At 42.7% G+C, this 21,212-nt stretch overlaps 2 long non-coding RNA genes across 3 annotated transcripts in view; one reads left to right on the top strand and one right to left on the bottom strand.

Moving 5' to 3' along the window:
• LOC128349144 (uncharacterized) overlaps positions 1–18,025 on the top strand; it is a 36,848-nt gene extending 18,823 nt beyond the window's left edge. The window contains exon 6 of one of the 2 annotated variants that reach the window (XR_008318580.1): positions 15,162–18,025. This is a non-coding gene — a long non-coding RNA (uncharacterized LOC128349144). Of the gene's footprint in view, positions 1–1,123; positions 1,252–15,161 lie in introns of those variants that run through there. The other variant, XR_008318581.1, reaches the window with a different exon arrangement.
• Positions 11,282–12,033, bottom strand: LOC128349148 (uncharacterized). Its single transcript, XR_008318585.1, has 2 exons — positions 11,908–12,033; positions 11,282–11,720 (listed from the first exon to the last, which is right to left on the bottom strand). It is a non-coding gene; the product is annotated as an uncharacterized LOC128349148 (long non-coding RNA).
• Positions 18,026–21,212: the final 3,187 nt, after the last annotated feature.

The raw sequence follows: 21,212 nt of genomic DNA, 5'->3' as shown, positions 1-21,212 counted from the left end.
TTCTCTCATTTCGCTTTTTTAACCTACTTCCCTCATGGAAAGTAGTCTTTTGAGATCACATTGTGATCAACTTCACAATGCCTGGCCAATTTAAAGCAACTTTGGTACAGTTGTAGGGCCACATAAGGATACTTCAATGGTATATTTTGTGATGGGGTCATCCATCCCAGTTCAAGGTGGTGGACATTTGAAAATTTGAGGTAGAAGTTTGTGAAGCACCTAACCAATTTGCGCCAAACTTGGTATTTAGGTTAAGATTTTACAGATGAAATTTGGGGCGGTGTACAAATTTGATAAATAAATAAATTATACCTTAATAATCCATAAACAAATTCCAGAACCCATCTCATGATGGTGGCTACATGTGTGCTCCCCCCCAACAACAACTTTGCAATGCTGGGACCAACTTGGATCAAATTTTGTACAGTTGTGCCACATGTGGACATTTCGATAGTATGTTTTATAATGACCTAATTATCTCATCCCCATCCCCATCCAATTTTAGTAGTAGTAGTAGTAATCTTCAACTGCATGTACTTTTTGTTGTAAAACACCAAATGCAATATGCAGGCTACACAAAAACAGTAGTCACCAGAGCCCTGTCTGTAAGAACAGGTTGCACCACGCATAGGTACACAGAAGATGCACAGAACCAGCTGGCCCGGTTCGGTCCGGCCTGGTCCCATCGGGGGGGTGGGTTTTGTGAATTTTTTTTCCAAATTTAAAATAGATTAAATTACCTTCTGCCCCTTCCTATAGGCTGTGGGGGGGGGGGTTCCATGAACATTCCCCTGCTCCCTGTTGGAGTGGGGTTTTTTGGCCCATTCGGGCCTCCATAAATCACCACAGTGGCCATTTTGGAGGCCGCCATGCATGTGCAAATGGATTCTGTGAGGCCTGGCATGGTCCGGTCCGGACTCAAACTGAACTGGGCCAGCCGTTTCCGTGCACACTCCTATTAATGGCTGGCTCAGGGCAAGATGCTGCCTATTTCAGCCCTGGAGACCACCAAACTGTGTGTCTCTTCCTTGGATTCACCCATTGTGTGTCCGTGCCTTTGGGCACTAGCTACACCATCTTGCTTTGCCTGGACTCTCATTCCCATCCTGCTTGCTGCCTCCAGATCGGCCTTGCTTCGAACCCCAATCTGTGCAGCATGTTTGGCTGGTTCCAAATACTGGTCTCCCAAGATCAGGCCCTCTTTGGATTTTTCCTGGTTCTTTGACCCTCATGTGGCACTTGGGTCCCCACTCCTGCCTTCTCGCCTGTCCTGAAGCAAAGAAGTGCTTCGACTCAGTTGAGCTACAAGGGTTCACATACCCCACCAGATGGACTTAGGTATAACTAATCTCTGTTCTAAAGCCTCTGGCTGTCCTCTTCTTCTAATCTCTCTTTAAATCGAAATCTGTTTTCTAAGACCATTCCTCGGTCAGGCTTGAGTGGAATTAATTTGGATCCAAAGTCAGGATGCCTCTTCGTGAACTTCAGTTTAGTCCGATTGATTTATTAGCTTTGTTAGTTTTGTTAGTTAATACTGAGGCTCTCCACACAAGCAATATGGAAAGCCGGATGGGGTTTGGCAGGGAGAGCGAGTCAAGCAGACAAGCATCAAGCCCTCCCTGGGTGGGCAGATTGGCTGCCCACATGATTACCAGCTCCCTCACAGAGCCCGTAGAGATGGTGGGGAATAGGAACCATCGGCTTCCCTTAGCCTGGTTTTCCCCCATTGTGAGAATAGCCTCATTGTGTTGCTTGGTAATCAAGATTTCCTTCCTGTACCCCCAAACCCTAAAATATACCTGATTCTAATTTTAAACTTCAAACTCTCTGTCAGTCATCTCTGCGACCAAAGTTTTGCACAGATTAATTCTGAAAATGTCCTGCTCCATCTAAACTTGCCCATTTTGAGTGTCTGCATCTATGTCTAGGGGCCAAGGATAGATTGGGACTACTGTTGGTGTACAGATCATCCCGTTGTTCACTGGAGACCCTAACTGAGCTGATGGACCTGGTTGGAGGGTTGGCATTGGAATCGTGAAAACTATGGGCAAATCCCAGGTGGTCTCTGGACTGACGCATGTTGCTGGTCACACATTCAATTTCATCTTTTTACTCTGACCAGGGTGGTATTCTCTGGGATCTCTGTGGGATCTCTGGTGCAAACATGGAATAATGAACTCACTAGAGCAGTAGACACAATCACTCCTAAGCATCCTCTTTGACCTGCTTCAAAGTCAGCCCTTTATATTCAGAAGAATGATGGGAGATGAAGCGATGAGGTAGATGAATAGAGCACAAATGGAGACAGTCAGCTTGAATCCCACAGGTTACAACATAGAGCATACCTGAAGATCTATGGTCTGGCAAGTCTTGCTTCTTGCAAGAAGCAATGTAATGTAATGTAATTTTATTTACAGTCATTGACCAAACAGAGAGTGAAAACCAGTAAACATCAAAATATATATATACATATATACAGTTTAAGATTGGGGTGATATCCCATTATACCTTTTAAAAGCAATATAACTAAACAGCTACAGGAATAGAAATTAAAGCATCTTTGTCTGAAAGCAGATGTTTTACAAGGTTAGCATCGGATTGATCTGCCAGTTTACATATCAGAAATCTTTTTCTGCCTGCATTGCATCCACAAGTTCACATCCAGAGGAGTTGTCTAGGGTTGCGAGGGCTAATATGAGCCCCCCCCCCTTTGAATCCAAATTTAGAACCATCAATTTACTGGCTTTTAATGATTTTTTCATGGACAAAGTATTTCGTGTTCGAGCTGAACTGGATTCTTCAACTAGGGCAGAGTCTGTTATGGAGATATCCAGATACTCCTCTTATATGGTCAGACTGGATGACTCAGTTTGTGACTCCTGAGGATGTCGGACTGTGCATTCTAACACTTGCTCTCTTAACCGCTGTCCAACTTGGCTTATTTTATCTAACTATCATATTGTTGGAGAGGGTCTGGTAAACATCATAAATGGTACATCTGCTGGTGACCTCTAGGCTAGATTACTGCAATGCACTGTATGTGGGGCTGCCTTTGTATGTAGTCCAGAAACTGCAGTTGGTTCAGAACATGACAGCCAGGTTGGTTTCTAGGTCATCTAGGAGAGATCATATTACTCCTGTGTTGAAGGAATTGCACTGACTGCCGATCCGTTTCTGGGCAAAATACAAGGTGCTGGTAAAGCCCTAAACAGCTTAGGCCCTGGGTATTTAAGAGAACATCTTCTTCGCTATGAGCCCCACTGCCTGCTAAGATCATCCGGAGAGGTTCGCCTGCGTCTGCTGCCAACTCATCTGGTGGCTACTCAGGAATGGCCCTTCTCCGTTACAGCCCCTAGACCTCATAATGTGCTCCCTGTTGAAATAAGTGCCCTCCCCATCTCTTCCAACTTTTATAATGGCACTGAAGACACATTTATTCACCCAGGATTTTAATTAGATGCATAGTTTTAAATAATTTTAATAATGGGTTCTAAATGTTTTTAAAATGATTTTTAAATCATTTAAATGATTTTTAAAATCATTTAAATGATTTTAATTGTTTATTGATTTAATGTTTTAAATGATTTTAATTGTAAACCTCCCAGAGACGCAAGTTTTGGGTGGTATAGAAATATTTTAAATAAAACAAATAAACAATAAATGCCTGCCTGGAGCTGGTAATAGGCTCAACTGGGGGTATGCAGAACCAGTTGTAATTGAACTAGGTTCAATTCAAACCAACCTAATTCTACCAGTTTGAGCTCGAACCAGCCCAGCCCCCCACAAAGCGAGAATCAATTTGGATTGAGCCAGTTTGGCAAGGTTTGACCAGTTCAGCCTTGCTTGTAAAGGGCAATCCAGTAATTATCCCCCTTTACAAACAAGGGGGGATTCTCTGCCTAAAATTATGTTTGAGGGATGGGGGAGAGGTGTAAAGGACACCTCACCAACAGCCCCTCTCAGCCCTGCCAGTGCTCACTCCTGCACCATGGGCAAATGGGCAGCCCAGTTCCTGCCTCCATGCATGCACGGAACCCATTTGCGTGCTCTCCGTGCATGCATGGATCCCATTTACATCACCACACCAATTGTGTAATGACATGAATGGCTTCTGTGCATGCACAGAGGTCACACAATTTGCCTCTGCACATGGGTGGAAGCTGGAACTAGGCTGACCACTGCCCTGCAGTGTGGTTGGAGCACGAGCAAGTGCGAGAGGGGCTGCCACCACTCCCAACGGGAAGCTGTTGCCATAGCCAGTGAGATGCCCTCCCACTCACCCACCCCCGCTTGTCTGGTGAACACCATTTTAGGGAATCCTCTTTTGTTTGTAATGGGCGATCATCACCAGATTGCCTTTTACAAGCCAGTTGTATGTAGCTTGGGAGTCTCTGATTTCTCAGGTTGAGGCTGTGGCCAGGAGCAGTTTTTATCAGCTTTGGCTCATACGTTAGCTACGCCCATTTCTGGAGGTAAATGACCTTAAAACAGTAGTGCATATGCTGTTGACCTCCAGACTTGACTATTGGAATGCACTCTATGTGGCGCTGCCTTTGTATATAGTTCGGAAACGACAACCAGTACAGAGTGCAGCAGCCAGGTTGGATTCTGGGACAACTCAAAGAATTGCACTGGCTGCTGATATCTTATTGAGTGAAATACAGATTGCTTGTCATTACCTATAAAGCCCTGAATGACTTACTACCAGGGTATTTAGGAGACCACCTTCTTTATCATGAATGCTGCCACCTATTAGGATCATCTGGGGAGGTCTGGTTACGGTAGCTGCCAGCTTGTCTGGCAGTGACCCTCGGCCTTCTCTGTGGCTGCCCCAGGACTTTGGAATGCACTCGCTGTCAAAATAAGAGTGTCTGCATATCTGATTGCTTTTTAAAATACCCTTAAGACACACCTGTTTTCTCAGGTTTTTAATTAAAATTAATTTTAAACTGTTTTTATCCTGAGAAGTTATTTTAATCATTCCATTCTGTGAATTATTTTTAATTGGGTTCCCCCCTCCCTGTAGAAGTGTTTTAATTCTTTATTTTTATTTTTGTAATTTGGATTGTGTACACCACATAGAAATGTATATATGGTGAATAAATAAATAAAATACACACATAAATACATAGCTTCAATGAGCCTCTGTTTCTGAACATAAGATCATGAAAATGTTGGTGGCATTCCTAATTAGTGAACTATAGTTCATTCACTAATCTAGTTACATATGATCTATTATATATGTAATGTCTACATGCAGATTTTTTTATCTGTAACGATTCTTAAGTGGAATTTACATTGCTGCAAGCTTCTTTTATGCACAGGGTAATCAATTAGGACACTCCCTCATTCATGCAGAACTATGAGGGTTTTTTCATGCAAAGTTAAAAAAAACCAAACACCTTTGTTCATCCAACCCCCCCCCCCCAAAAAAAAACTACACCAACCAAATAGATATGGATTCAGAAATGTATCTTGTTGGTATGATTATACCATACTTTAATTATAGCTGCACCTCATAACCATAAGCATACAGTAACAAGCAGAATAAAAAACACATTTTTTCCCTTTTGGTAGAAAAGGAGCTGGCAGCTAAAGCAGCTGTTATTTCTTTGTCAGTGGTATTGATTTTAGATTTACTGCTACTTGAGTCTTTTTATTTCTGTCTTTGTATTACTGAAGAAATTGCCCTGCCAGTATGGCAAGTGTTGCTGGCACCAACATTCACATCAAGGTCTTTTCCACATATTTTTAAAACATCTACACATAATTCTCTTTGTATTATATGTTTGCTAGTGTAGATTCAGTACCAGGAAGATTATATCTTGTCTCTGAAAGATGGTCAGTCTGCAAAGGGGATACCGGGAAGGGATAACCACATACCCATTTTTACCACTTTTTAAACATGTCAGAGGCTTACATACAGCACAGCGCACTGCTGATCCAAGGGAGAGACACATGTGCTGCTTCTTAAGCTCTCTACAGCTTATCCATGCTACTTGCAAAGGCAGGGCTCCTCTGTGCCTACTAAGAAGTGTGTCATTGCAGTTGTGATGCTACTCCCATAATTCCCAATGGGAGTAACGTTGAAATTGCAATTGCACACTCTGTACAGATGGATGGACCAATGGAAGCTTCCATTCCTGGGGCAAATAGCCGTCTCAGAGCCCTGAACCCAGGAAGCTTAAAATCAGGCAGGGTAGACACTTAGCAAATCTACGTGGAGAGAAAATTTGATGCCACAATCACTTTGATGCCACAACAAAGCCCTGTTGTGACAAAGCCCTGTTCCTGGTACCTGAATAGAACTTGCATAAAAGACACAGAAAGATAGCTGGGCCAGTGATGCCACTTCAGATATGTCCAGGGTGGCCAGAATGTTTAATCTGTTCTATATTCCATACTAAATAAATCTAGGATTATTTCAGTTCATTATCTTGTTTGAGTGAAGTCTTGCTTAATTCAGAATTCCAGATTAAACTCATAAGGTCACCAGAGGCAAGTAAGCACAGAGTTACTGTACCTGTGATGTTCATGCTGAAGAAGGCATTTCAATACCTGCAAATTTTTCCACACCTACATGCCAAAATTGTAAAAGAAGAGGCACAAATTAAATCAGTTCTGCAAAATCAGGATGTGCTCTGCAATGCCTATGTGAAATGTAAATATCCCTATGCGAATTAACATTGAAGTAGGCATGGCAGTACATAGCTGGAAAATACGTGCTGCTATCCCAGCTAGCTCTTAAGAGAACATTCAGTTGCATCCATTTGAAGTTGGGAGGCAGGGCCAATTCTACTGAGCATTGTGATGTCTGCCTGAGCATTACAAGGGGTCTTTAATGCCTCTAAATAGCCCAAACCAGAAAATCTCTTCTTTGGAGAAGTAAGGCTGGCTTCTGCAAGAGGTAAGGGCTTCCTTGTTGTGTCTCCTATTTTGTGCTTCAGTCTCAATTGGCATACCTGCCTTGCATCATATATGCCTTTTACCTGTGATTATCAACACTTTTATCAAGCAAGAACATTTTAAGCTTTGCCACACTTACCTGAAAATAAATTGCACCTCAAATAGGCATGGCAGTGCACATATTGATTTTCCAGAACTGATTTCAAGCTTTAAGTACTGTCCAAGATTTCTTGCAACTGCATTTTATAGTTGTTGGCTGCCATCCAGACTAATCCTGCACTAGTGCAAACATCTGGCATTAGGATGCTGTGCTGGCTAGTTCCACTAAATCAGGAGCTTGCATTACAGAGCAGTGCATTTGCACAACCAGTGGCACACCTCCTGCTCTGAAGCCTCTACCTCAGCAGTGGCACAGCCAGGCTGAAGGTAGCCTGGTTGCACAATCCAGAGCACCCTGCTGTACCCTTTGCTCTTTGCTGCTAGTGCTTCGCTCCCACTGCTGCCCCTTCAATCCACGTTTCTTCCATCCTACCACCCCATTGCTCCATGTTTCTTCCTTTCCCCATCGCCCCTTCACTCCTGGCTGCTTCCACCCTGCCACTCCGTCACATAAAAACTTTTCTGTCCTGCCACCTGTTTGATCCACACCTCTTCCTTGTCTGCCACCCCTTCACTCCTGGCCAGACATGCGGCTAGGTAATTTTGGAGCCTGGACCTAATGGCTTTTGGAGCCCCCTTCCCCCCACCGTGGCAAGTTAATCATCATTTTTTAACACACAGGTTATTGAGAGCACAAACCACACCACCCAGGACAGACTAAAGACTATTTGGAGGGGCCAAGGGGGTGTGGAGGCCCTGGACTTTGGCCCTCCATGTCCAGGGGTAAGAGCACCTCTGCTCCTGGCTGCCTCCCTCCTGCCACCCCTTTTCACCATACGTTTTCCATCCCACTGCCCCTTCATTGCCCCCACAACGGAGGCAGCAAAGGTGGCCTTTTGGGACCCCAGGGCACACATCCTTTGCACATTTTTGCTCAATTATGGGGACACCTCTGTTCCTCAGCCAAGATATGTTCCAGGAAATGAAGTAAAACAATCAGCTATCTTTGATGAGCAAGCACAATGTTTGTGCAAGAGAACCAAGACTTCAAGAGATTGCACAACTTTAAGCACCTAATTAGCTATGTGGCCTCTGTGTGTGTATGTGTACATCTTTGTTCATTGCCCTAGTGCAACTTTAGTCTGGATGTCAACTGCCATCTTCTTGCATTGGGCTATGAAATTGTTTTTTAAAAGTTAAGGTTTTTTTATACCTAATTGAGTGTGTTCCATGCCTCTTAAAGAATGTCAGAAAGGCAAATTAAATAACTTTGTTGGCAATTTAGTGTCTCTTTAATGAGCTTCTCTTGCTACAAAGCCTAGAAGTATAGCCAGGTCTCCTTTGGGTCTATTGTAAACAAACAAACAAACAACCCAGGAATTAATATCTGGATATTATATAGTTCCGAGAGAGAAGTACTAATGAAATGCAGAGTGCTATTATAAAATAATCTGAAGATAGAAAAGAATGTAGAAGCATGGAATAAAGCTCAACTAATGCAGAGACAATGTCAAGGGAAGCTGAAGCAGAGAATGAAATGCATATATATGACAGCCAGATATGTGCACAAAGAAAAATGCCACCAAGAAGTAGCTAAAACCTTGTAGAGACAGTATGGTAATTCATTCTTGGGAACAACATAAGTTACAATGAACTTCAACCTTCTCACAGAAATAGACAGAGAGCTGATAACATACTTCTACCAGGAAACAAAAATCTAAAAGAAAACAGCACCTTGTCAAATTGTCTTGTCACAATTTCCTACCATTTGATCAGATTAAAAATGTTGTTAGAGTTATTGTAACCATTTTCAAGGTCATGATCCATTACCACTCTGCTGTATCCTCCTGCCCCTCGGCATACTGTTTCAAGCACTGGGTTTTCTTTTGGTTAGAGCAGCCCTGCTGGATCTGATTAAAGGATCATCAAGACCAGCATCCTTTCCCTCCACAGTGGCCAATAGGGATGTGCAATTCAGATTTTCTGTGTTTTGATTTGTAACCGAATCGAAACAACCCTGATTCGATTTGGATCAGAATCTGACCCATCCGAATCACCCCAAATTCGATTCGGATCAGAATCACAGCTGATCCGAATCGAATCGATTTGGGTTTCAGATCTGTCCTATTAATTTCCCCAGATTCCCAGCTTTCATTAAAAAAAAAAGCTAAGCTCTAGCCCTTATAGAAGTGGAGTTATGGAGCAAAATGTGTGGTCACTATTTTTTAAGTGTTAGGATTCTTTGGTGTATAATAACTTTCACTCTTTTCACTTTTAAGTGTTAGGATTCTTTGGTGTATAATAACTTTTCACATTTTGACTGCCTTTTAGATAGTGCCAATTGTCAACTGCCATGTGCCAACTACACCCCAGTCCCACCCACAAGGCAGTGAGGTACTACTCAGTTTCAGTTAAGTGCCTAATGGGTGGACGCTACCACCCAAATTGCAGAGGGATTGGACAAAGGGCTGATTTTTGGTGAATTGTTGAAGGTTTAGTGTCTTTGAGGCAGATTTGGGGCATAAAGTGGGATCTGGGGTGGAAGAGTGTGGTGAGGTGGTAGTGCCTAATGGGTGGAGGCTACCACCCAAATTATTATTATTATTATTATTATTATTATTATTATTATTATTATTATTATTATTTTTACATTTATATCCCGCTCTTCCTCCAAGGAGCCCAGAGCGGTGTACTACGTACTTGAGTTTCTCTTTCACAACAACTCTGTGAAGTAGGTTAGGCTGAGAGAGAAGTGACTGGCCCAGAGTCACCCAGCTAGTTTCATGGCTGAATGGGGATTTGAACTCGGGTCTCCCCGGTCCTAGTCCAGCACTCTAACCACTACACCATGCTGGCTGTCTAATTGCAGAGGGATTGGGCAAAGGGCTAGTTTTTGGTGAATAGTTGAAGGTTCAGTGTCTTTGAGGAAGATTTGGGGCATAACGTGGAATCTGGGTTGGAAGAGTGTGGTGAGGCGGTAGTGCCTAATGGGTGGAGGCTACCACCCAAACTGCAGAGGGATTGGGCAAAGGGCTGGTTTTTGGTGAATAGTTGAAGTTTACTCATCTTTAAGGTTTTCCCCTATAAGCTATAATGGAGGTTTCAGCAGCCGCATAAGTGCACTTGGAGGGCGCTGGGGTGGCCCAGAGTGAGTGGTGGTGTAGTGCACATAGGGTGCCAGCCACTCCCATGGGGTTGCTAACCCATGGGGTACAGGGTTCTGTTATTTCTGAGGTGGTCTGAGTGTAGATTCTATGGTAGCAAATGAGAGTGGATTCATGGTTTGTATTGAAAATCTCATTTGCTACCAGAGAATCTACACTCAGAACACCTCAGAAACAACAGAACCCTGAACCCCATGGGCTAGAAACCCATGGGGGTGGCTAGCACCCTCTGTTCACCACCACACCACCACTCACTCTGGGCCACCCCAGCAACCCCAAGTGCAGTTATGGGGCTGCTGAAACCTACATGATTTCCTATGGAAAACTTCAACAATTCACCAAAAACCAGCCCTTTGCCCAATCCCTCTGCAATTTGGGTGGTAGCCTCTACCCATTAGGCACTTAAATGTAGTTGGCACATGGCAGTTGACAATTGGCACTGTCTAAAAGACACTCAAAATGAATAGAAGAAATGAAGGTGCATAATGAATCCTCATAAGGATTCATTGAGTGAAAGTTATTATACACCAAAGAATCCGAACACTTGAAAAATAGTGACCACACATTTTGCTCCATAACTCCACTTCTATAAGGGCTAGAGCTTAGCTTTTTTTTTTAAATGAAAGCTGGGAATCTGGGGAAATTAATAGGACAGATCCGAAACCCAAATCGATTCGGATTGAATCAGCCGCGATTCGATTTGTACCCGAATCTAGCCAATGAACCACAGGGGTGATTCGTTTTGTCTCTGAATCACCCGAATCAGCTAGATTCGGGTACAAATCGATTTGTATCCGAATCGATTCGCACATCCCAAGTGGCCAAGTGGCTGCCCTCTGCATACATAGAGCTGTACTCAGACAGAGTTGCAGTTCCCCCCACCCAAGTATTTGAAGAGTCTCATCCTCATTTTACTGAACACCCCACCAAACCCATATAAATAAATAAATAACCCATATAAATAAATAAATAATAAATAGTCCCTCCCCCAAGAAAGTGTCTTTCCTCCACCCCACCCAAAAATATGTGGTGATTTGCTAATCATGGTTTCCTTCAGTGAGGAAACTGCACTGAGAGTTGTGTATACCTAATGATATACATATAGGGCTGTCTGGATTGTCCTCCAAACTTTATTTGTTGTTTTTTACACTTATAGAGCACATCTTCTGAGGAACTCAGAGAGGCTGACATGTTTCCCAGAGATCATTTCAGCTACATAGCCTATAGGACTAGGCCTGGCCTTCTGAGTTTTAAAAGGAAATCTATAAAATGTGTCATAGTTATTTTTACAAACAGACATTTAAATAATCCTTACATTGTCTGGGAGAATACTAAAGTTTGGTGGAGTCGTTCCAAGGAAGAGAAGATTGTTTTTAAAAATTGGATCTCAATAAATCATGAAGATCTGTATGGAGGACTTCTTGTGTGTGTAGGAAACAGTACAAAGCACTGATGGAGAAGTTGTAGGCAGGATTTACCTAACACACACACAGACACAAATTCCTGACCACAGTGAGTGACATTCTACAAGGTCAGCAAGCATCGTAGAAGCTGTAAAGTGCTTATAAGGATAAAGAACTGTCTTGAAGAATGAAGATAAATGATGTATGTGAGAGGAAACACACAGAGATGGATAGAAGTGACAAATACAATGCTATGAGCCTTAGTATTAGTCCACTTTGTGTTAACTCTATATAGCAGTAACTGGAAAGAAGGAACACCTTGGCTGGCAGGATACAAAAGATACCTGTGCATCTGAACACAGAAAGGGCAGAAGTGGAAAGGTTTCTGTTGCTGCATGGCCTTCTCATCTCTGGCATTGTTGGTGGTAGAACTCAGCAAAATCCCTGTGGGAAAGTTTCCTGGAAGAAAAGGAAGCACATTTATATGTCTAGTTCTAGAAAACTCACTTCTTTGGTGCGGCTGGCATGAGTTTCTATTTCACAGCCTCAGATATGCCTTTGTAGACATTTTGTACACTGGCAATCTTAAATTTCATCCCAAAGCAGGCCTATATGCTATAATCACCATATGGAACTGGTTTTAATTCATTCCCAGTTATAATCACATACTAAGCTAATTGTGTGCAGTGACTCATCATGCAGTTGGAATGATCTTCTCCACCTCAGAAGGTGCTTTTTTTTTTTTTTAATTGTACTGGTGATGGGATAAAGACTGTATAGAGACATGCCATGCAAAATAACAATGACCACCACAGCAACAGCAACAACAAATCCTCAGTCTGGCCTGATTTAGAGACAGATTGGCCTTTACTGGACTAGAAGATTGGACTAGAAGAACTGAAAAAACCCCTCTTCACACATTATTTTATACAATCCAAAGCAGGAATGGAAGTCCCACCCCCCAGCATATCAATCATTCCCCCATGCTGCCTTCTGCGCTGCTCACGCTTACAGCCTTCACTTCTTCAGACAAAGGCTGTAAGCATGAGTGGTGTGGGAAGGGGAGGGAGGGAGGAAAATGACTGACCCACTGATGTGGGGATTTCCATTCCACTTTGGACTGTGTATGTGAATACACTGTCCTCTAAGATAATACGTAAAGGGGGCTTAAAACTCTTCCCTCCTAGAAGGAGAAATGTCATTTAAGATCTAAGAATACCTGTCTGCCTATCCTCTGCCTCTCTCATAGTGCAACAAAAGAAGCAAACATAGCTGAGAATTATTTGGAGAGGCAACTGGCTTAATAAACAAGGATAACATGTCACTATTAATTGCTCCCTTAGGTTTCTGCAATGCTCTTAAAAATACCAAAAGTGCTGGAAGCCCTGTATTGCCTAATTAGGGTAGAGTGTCCCCACCATCCAGAAACTGGTTTAATGCTCAAAATAATTAAAGTATTTGATTAAAAAAAAACAATCATTCTTTTTCTTTCACTGAATTCAGAAAACTACATTAAATTTCTATGTAATTTTAGCATTGTCCTTCCCTTGTTTCTTTAAATCGTTTTTTTTCAAGAGACTAATTAGGAAATTGTGGAAAGGAAGTCCTGTTGGAAAGGCCCCAGGCTGTGTGACATGAGGTTCACAGTCTCTATAAAAGAGCCAACAAAAACACCATAAAATGAATATTACCATTGAAATGAAACCATATAATCACCTTATTGATTAACAATATGCCTTGCAGACATAAAAAAAGAAAATCCCGTTACATTCCAAATTATTTGTGAATAGCATGCCATTTATTTGCATAAAATAGTCAATATGCACAGTAGGATGAAAACCTCAGCACACTCCAGAAGTGCACATTCTTCCAGAGTGAAGAACATGGCACAAGCAAAAGAAACCATTTTCTCCCAGCCACAACCTGCCAATATCCAAAGATAAACAAACACATCAATTTCTACATACAAGAAATTTCCCTTCAAAGACATAATGGGTACAACACAATATATTGACAATCTTTCAGATTGAAGTTCTTGTATCATACTGTCAAGTTGGAATGTGTTATTATATATACAGTATGTTATATATAATATAACATACTGTATGCTCTTCTTTTTGCCCTCTTTCTCTAAAGATTGGCGCTTTTTCCCCTTCTGAAACCATCACTCCCAACTTCCTCGGGCCTCTAGGAAACTTCTGTGACACCATCTTTGTGAGATGACATAAGGCATTAGTCAATCTAATCTGGATTCATAAACTTGTTTCCAAACTTGACATACAGAACCCCACTGGTCTCTGTCATGAATATTCCTAGCTTTAGCTGGCACACTTTTCCTCACTCACTCATGGAGAGACTAGTTGCAATTCTTGCAGGAAAATAGCAGAGCTGCTGACAGACAGGCAAACTACATCCTCCCTGACAAGCTTGGGGCAGTATTCAGATGGATGGATATCGAAGTAAGAAATGCTTTCCTGTCCACTGACTAACAACCAGTATCAGGAGGAACTCAGCTTGGCCTCAACAAATACTGAGAAGAAGCGTCATTGAGTGGTGATGTGTGCTCAGTTTTTTTCCTACAGAACATCATTGGTTGGCAGGCAGATATGCTCCAGGCCTTTATGATGCCTGTATGTTTTTGTGAACTGCCTGGAGCCTCTGGAGTCAGGCAATATATAAATTACATTACATTACATTAAATAAATGATCCATCTCAGTCATAATGAAGAATTCTGATTTCAGAGCATATAGCTGACATTGGGTAGAATTTCATTATCAATGTCCAGATTCATGCATGAGATGGTCATGGCTTTCCTTTGACAATAATATGCAACTCTGTCTACTAATTGCATCCCACTATATTTTGATGTTCAGGTATCCAGTAGTAAATTATTCTCACAGGTGGATCAACCAATGAAGTATTGTGGGCAGAAGTTGAGTATACAACATTTCTCATTGACACTTCCTCTTGATAGTTGCCAAAACATAACTTCCTAAGCTGATATTGAAGCTTCCTTATTGTGACAAGGAAGTCAGTCCAGTTTTACATGTGTGAGTACGCTGGGATTGGGCCCGATCCCGGTGGCACTGCCATGGCAAACCCACCTACAGAGCCTTCCTCTAAAATGAAGTTAGGAGAGTGAGCTTTCAGCCACAGCTGGCCAACTGCAGAGCTCCTGGTCAGCTCTGGGGAGGGGGATCCCCATAATGCACTGCACATTCACATGCTGCATTATGGGAGCTCCAGGGGGCAGGTCAACATGGGAAGCGTCCAGCACCCCAACCCTTGGAGCAACCGGCAGCAGCAACTGGCAGCAACTGATCTGCCTGCCCAGAGGGAAGGACCTGATTGTCTGCGGGGAGGTAAGCTTTTTGAGGCTTCCTCTCCACTCACCTTCTTGCTCTTTCTCACTGGTCATGAGAAAGGGCTCATTGTCTGCTCACCTGTTGTCAAAAGGCATGACCTACTATCAGGACTTTTAAAGGGTTTTACTCTAAAAAGGCTGGGAACAAGAACACATTAGCTATGTGTTAATACCTGCCATCTACTGTTGACATTAATAGACTTGCTTTCTTGTTCCCGTTTTAGCACAACACAGAGTGTACAGTGGGTGTCCTGCCCACCTCCTGGTGCTTATGATAGGTGCTCCAGAGAAACTTCAGTCAAATAGGATACTAGGGTTCTGCTGCATATGTCATTAAATGCTTCACCCCAATGCCTCCCCATGCTGTGGACAACATCAAGACCATTTCGTCATGACTAAGGCACAGTCCAGATAGAACATGGGGAAACAGGCTGGTTCCAGATCAGCAAAAGTGTAAGACAAGGCTGTATACTTTATTTTTCTTTATTCAATTTATATGCTGAACATATACATAGAGAAGCTGGATTGGAAGAAGATGAGCGTGGTTTTAAAGTTGGAGGAAGAAACATCAATAACCTGCACTACACTGATGACACCACTCTGATAGCTGAGAATGCGGATGATCTGCAAGCTCTAGTAATGAAAGTCAAGGAGCACAGTGAAAAAATGAGACTACCACTAAATGTAAAGAAGACTAGATTAATGGCAATGGGTACAGCAACCAGCCTCAGAACTGATAATGGAAACATTGAGGTGGTGGATAGATTCTGCCTTTTACGGTCAACCATCAACAGTAAAGGATCCAGCAGCCAAGAAAAACGCCGCAGACTAGCATTTTGTAGGGTTTCACTTAAGGCCCTGGAAAGGATATTAAACTGCTGTGATGTGTCTAATCTATTACAAAGATTAGAATCGTTTGGACAATGGTTTTCCCCATGACTCTCTATGGATGTGGAAGTGGGACTTTGAAGAAGCAAAATAGAAAAAGCATTGACGCTTTGAAGTTTGGTGCTGGAGAAGACTTTTGAGGATACCATGGACAGCCAGGGAAACAAACAACTGTATCATAGAACAAATCAATCCAGAATTTTCACGGTTGGCACATTTGCCCAGGCTCAAACTATCAAACTTTGGACACATTATGTGAAGACCCAGCTCCTTTGAGAAGTCCATCATGCTGGGGAAAGTTGAAGGAAAGAGAAGAAGAAGATGACCAGCAACAAAATGGATGGACTCGGTTACGACAGCAATGAATGCACCACTGAGAGACCATAAAGGCCAAGTTGAAGACAAATCATCCTGGAGAGAATCTATGTGGTTGCTAAAAGTCAACACCGACTTGACGGCACTTAATCAAGCAAGCAAGCAAGCACCACTGAGATCTATAAGACATGTTAGTCAAGACTAATTTTAAGTCTTATTAAATTTGATGTAACTTCATCATGATTACATTAGATTGGATGTTGCTCAGTGAGTTGGGAGAAATAATCTGACATTACAACTCAAGTTGTTCAGATAGTGCCACTGCCATCAAGTCACCCCTTTAAAGTCAAATCAGATATGGGAGTTCCATGTGTCCAAAAGAGGCACCTTGTACTTGACATAGAGGAGTTAAGCTGCCTTTCTCTCAAGTCCTTAGCTAGACATACCTTTAGTTACAAAGACCTGTTACAAGCCTGGCAACATCTCTATAAACAGGAAAACCCTATGATTGCCCAGAAAGTTTTTGGCTTTTGTTTCATTTGGTGCAAAAACATCTCTAGATAACCTGCAGAGCATTGCAGTACCACTAACAGAAATGTTGACTCAGACATTAACAGAAGTGAATGTTTGGGCACTTCCTTTAAATAAACAAAGAATATCTTTGATCAATTATTCCAAGCAAAAAAGTATTTCCTTGAATACAAACCAAATTTCCATCAAGGAATCTTAGGATTTAAAGGTGTGTAATCTTTATTAGCCCTACAAATATTTAGCATTCCTGATGTGGAATTTTTTATTTGCTGGAAATGTGCTCTTGAGAAGCCAGTGAGGTGATTGGATGCCTCATGAAGGACATGATTTTGAAAGGAGAATGTCTGTGTCACCAAGACTGCAATCCTAAGCATGCTTATTAGAAACTCACTGGACTTTCTTCTGAGGAGGAATGTTTAGGGTCATCTTGAATGTAGCTGCCACTATCAGAAACAATATTTGTATCTAAAATGTAAAACTTTGCCCCCTATTATCATTACTATTAATATGCTTGTTAGTTTGCCTACCTAGTAACTAAGTGCTTTAAACAAATGCCTTACTATTATCTATGCTTTTAAAAAAATAGAACTGGGATTTCTGTCCCTCCAGTGAAATCATATGAAAAAAAGCAAACTTTTTACATTTTTGGCTTGTAGAGACACATGCTCTTCATGTTCCATGAGCTGAAATGCCTGGAATCTTCATATTACATTGTGCTGCTTTAGTGCTTGAGATCCCCCCCCCCTTTTTAAAGAATCATCCTCATACAGATTTCCTTCCTAATGTTCATGGTATCTTTTTGGTTATCAGGATAATTGACCCTTGTTGACCTTATCAGAATTTAAAAGCTGAAGAGAAATGCCCCACTGCTCAAAACCTGAAATTTGCATATAATAATCATGTAGTTGTGACTTATGCTAAGCAAAAAATTGCTCAGTGATTGAACAAAAGCTATGAAGATAGATTTCACTTAAGTAATTGGCTCTCTTTCTATTGCTTCTGGTCCATTAAATGTGTCAGTAAAATACATGAGCACATAAGGTCAATGATCAAAGAATGTTTACAGGTGTAATCAGTTTAAAATGGGATAATTAGCCGCATTATCACAGTTAACTGAATTGCAGAAATTAGAAATGGAAAGAGCCCAGTAGGTCACTTTGTCAATCTCACAAACCAAGCAGGATTATTTTCTTGATTGCCAAACACAATAGGAAGATTTTAAAGACAGTGTGCTTATAATATTACATATACAGGCAGTTATTTTTTTATAGTAATAATGATAATGAACAGTAGCATCACTCACAGATCAAGGATTGATGAGACCTTCTTTATAGTAAGCAACAATTCATGCAGAAAGCATTGCTGAGCCTACTGTACACGTCACTTAGTGGTTATGAATGCATAAACCAAGCATTCAAAAAAATCACGGAGGAGTGTTCCTAAATAAATGGAACTGAATCCAGTAATGGTTCAAAACTGGGGCCATTAATGGATTGGGCCCTGGATACCTGAAGAACCACCTGCTCCCAAGAGGGTTCCCCTCCCCTCCACCGGCCTCCCTGGCAGCCCAAACCGGCCCTTCAGCCCTTTTGGACCTTCCCCCTCTGGCGCGGTGGCCATTTTGGAGCCTGCTGTGCCTGCACAATTGGCCTCTGCATGGCCTGGGTCATGCAGAGGCCAGTTGCAGTCGCAGCAGCTTCCAAATGTGCTGGAGGGGGAAGGCCTGAATGGGCCAAAGAGCCAACCGAATGGGCCAGTTTGGGCTGCAAGGGAAGCCAGTGGGGGGAGAGGGAACCTCCGCAGACCCCCCACCACCACCTCCAACAACTCCCTCGAAGGGGTAAAAAAACAACAACAACATTATTATTTTTAAAGAAAATGTTCACGAACCCCCCTGGACCGGATCAGACAGAGGGGTTTGAGGGGGTGATGGAACGAAGCGGGCCAGCTGTTTTCGTGCACACCCCTAGTAATAGGGCGGATGACGGATAACAAACTGAATCTGAATCCAGAGAAGATGGAGGTACTTAATATGTGGAGTCAGAACTCGAGAGACAATATTGATCTGCTGTTTCTGGATGGATTCATGCTCCCCCCAAAAGGAACAGATGCGCAGTCTGGGGGTGTTCTGGATCCGGACTTCTCCCTGGTGTTGAGGTGATGGCCAGAGGTGATGTTTATCAACTTCAGCTGATACGTCAGCTGCGTCCATTTCTTGAGATCAGTGACCTCAAAGGTGGTACATATGCTGATAACCTCTAGGCTAGATTACTGCAATGCACACTATGTGGGGCTGCCTTGGTACATAGTCTGGAAACTGCAGTTGGTCCAGAATGCAGTGGCCAGGTTGGTCTCTGAATAATCTAGGAGATACCATATCACTCCTTTGTTGAAAGAACTACACTGGCTGCCGATATGTTTCCGGGCAAAATACAAGGTGCTGGTTATTACCTATAAAGCTCTGAACAGCTTAGGCCCTAGGTATTTAAGAGAACATCTTCTTCACCATGAGCCCCACTGCCTGTTGAGATCATCTAGAGAGGTTCACCTGCAGTTGCCTCCAACTCATTTGCCGGCTACTCGGGAATAGGCCTTCTCTGTTGCTGCCCCTGGACTTTGGAATACATCCCCTTGTTGAAATAAGAGCCTCCTTATCTCTGGCAACTTTTTAAAAGGTGCTGAAGACACATTTATTCACCAGGCTTCTAATTAGAGTCATGGTTTAAATGTTTAATGCTGGTTTTAAGTGATTTTAATGTTAATGTTTTTAATGTTAAAATGATTTTGATTGTTTAATTGATTTAGTTTTGATATTAACTGTTAATTGATTTTAATTGTTTTTATTTGTTGTAAACCGCCCTGAGCTATTTTTGGAGGGGCAGTATATAAATCAAAAAAATAACTAGTTGGGCTGGGAGCAGAGCATCGGCGCCTCTAGTTTGGAGCTACCGTGGCCGCCATCATCTTATTCTCCCCGTGCCACCGCCCGCTCACCTACCAGCCAGCCAGCCATTCACTGCCTTCCTGTCCACCCCCACCTTCTTACTTCCTTCCCTCCGACCAGCCAGCCAGCCATTCACCTTGCTGCTTTCCCACCTAACACCACATTTTTGCCTGCCTGCCCACCTGCTGGCCATCTTATCCACCTGCCAGCCAGCCAGACGTCTTCTTCTCCACGCTCCTGCTCGCCAGTCATCTTCTTGCCAACCCACCACCAGCCATCTTCTTCCCCGCACTACCACCGCCGATGTTTGCTTTGATGGCCACTTGGCCACCCACTGCCATTCACTGCCATTTTTGTCACCTGCTAGCCAGCCGGCCACTACCATTTTCTTCCCCCCACCCATCCCATGGCTATCCGGCAGCTCTCTGAACTTTCATGAGAGCTGCCACACATGGGTTTAGCCACAGGTATGCCTTAGAGAAATATATATAAAGATAATAATAATAAAGTCCAAGGAAACATGCATGTTTTCATGATAATGCTAGGTTAACCTTGAAGCTACAAACCACAGCCTCTCTATATGTTTAGAGTGGCACTGCAACCATCTGAATTACCATAAAAGCTCATGACACAACAGGTTAAAAGAGCCACTGTGATCCAGTTCAGAAAGACTTGTATGTAGGAACTTGTGTTCCAGTCCCTCTCCTGTAATTCCCTAAATTGTGTGGTGCAGGCAATTCCCGATCTGTTTCCACTCTAAAATATAAATAATAAGTTCCCTCTCCCTTATCAGATTGTTCTGATAATTCACAAGATGAAAAGTTGTGAAGCCCTTTGCTAGCATGACAAGAAATGCAATTTAGGACATACCCCAAAGGGGCTTAGACTGTGACTCACCTCAGATTAGGGATGTGTGTGGACCAATGTTTGCAGTCTGGGCTGAATTTGAACCGGTTCGCAGGTCTGTGAAATGGTTCAGTGCATACAGAGGCTCAGCTCAAACTGGTTCGGTGGTTCAAGGGCCAGTGAGGGGAGCACCTGGGGGCTGGCAAGAGGCACCTATAAAAGTAAAGTAGCAGGCCCTTAGTGCAGTGCTGCAACTCCAAGCAGCTTCCAGGTTCATCAGCTCTCCCTCTGGCAGCCCACACAGCGGCAGCAAAGCTCTGGCACTCACCTGGCTCCATGCATGCAATCTGTGCATGAGGTTGGCATTTATTTGAATGATAGTAAGCAATGAATCCAGTTGTCTAACCTTGAAATAATTTTCAGACTGGATACAAGAGTCCTGAGGCACTCCAGTTTATCAAACTCTCTTAGGTTCAACTTGATGCTTCAGATTGACTCCCACCCACCATGACATTTTGTATTTCTTTACAAGTACATGTAGCTTGGACTGAACCTCTTACCAGGTTTTACATACAAGTCTGCTCCCCCCAGCCCCGTAGAGCTCGTAACTAAGTTTTAGTCAAGATTCAGTTCACTGTATAATAGATTCTTCTTGAAGTGGGAAGGGCTGTTGGTTGAGAATGGAATATAATATGAGTGGCTTGGATCATAATGTGAATTGGAATAGAGCAGGAGTCACGATGAGTAGAAA

This window comes from Hemicordylus capensis, chromosome 3 (assembly GCF_027244095.1).
Source record: "Hemicordylus capensis ecotype Gifberg chromosome 3, rHemCap1.1.pri, whole genome shotgun sequence".
Classification (NCBI taxonomy): domain Eukaryota; kingdom Metazoa; phylum Chordata; class Lepidosauria; order Squamata; family Cordylidae; genus Hemicordylus; species Hemicordylus capensis.
Note: the sequence above shows the minus strand (reverse complement) of the source record. Positions and strands in the feature narration are given on the sequence as shown.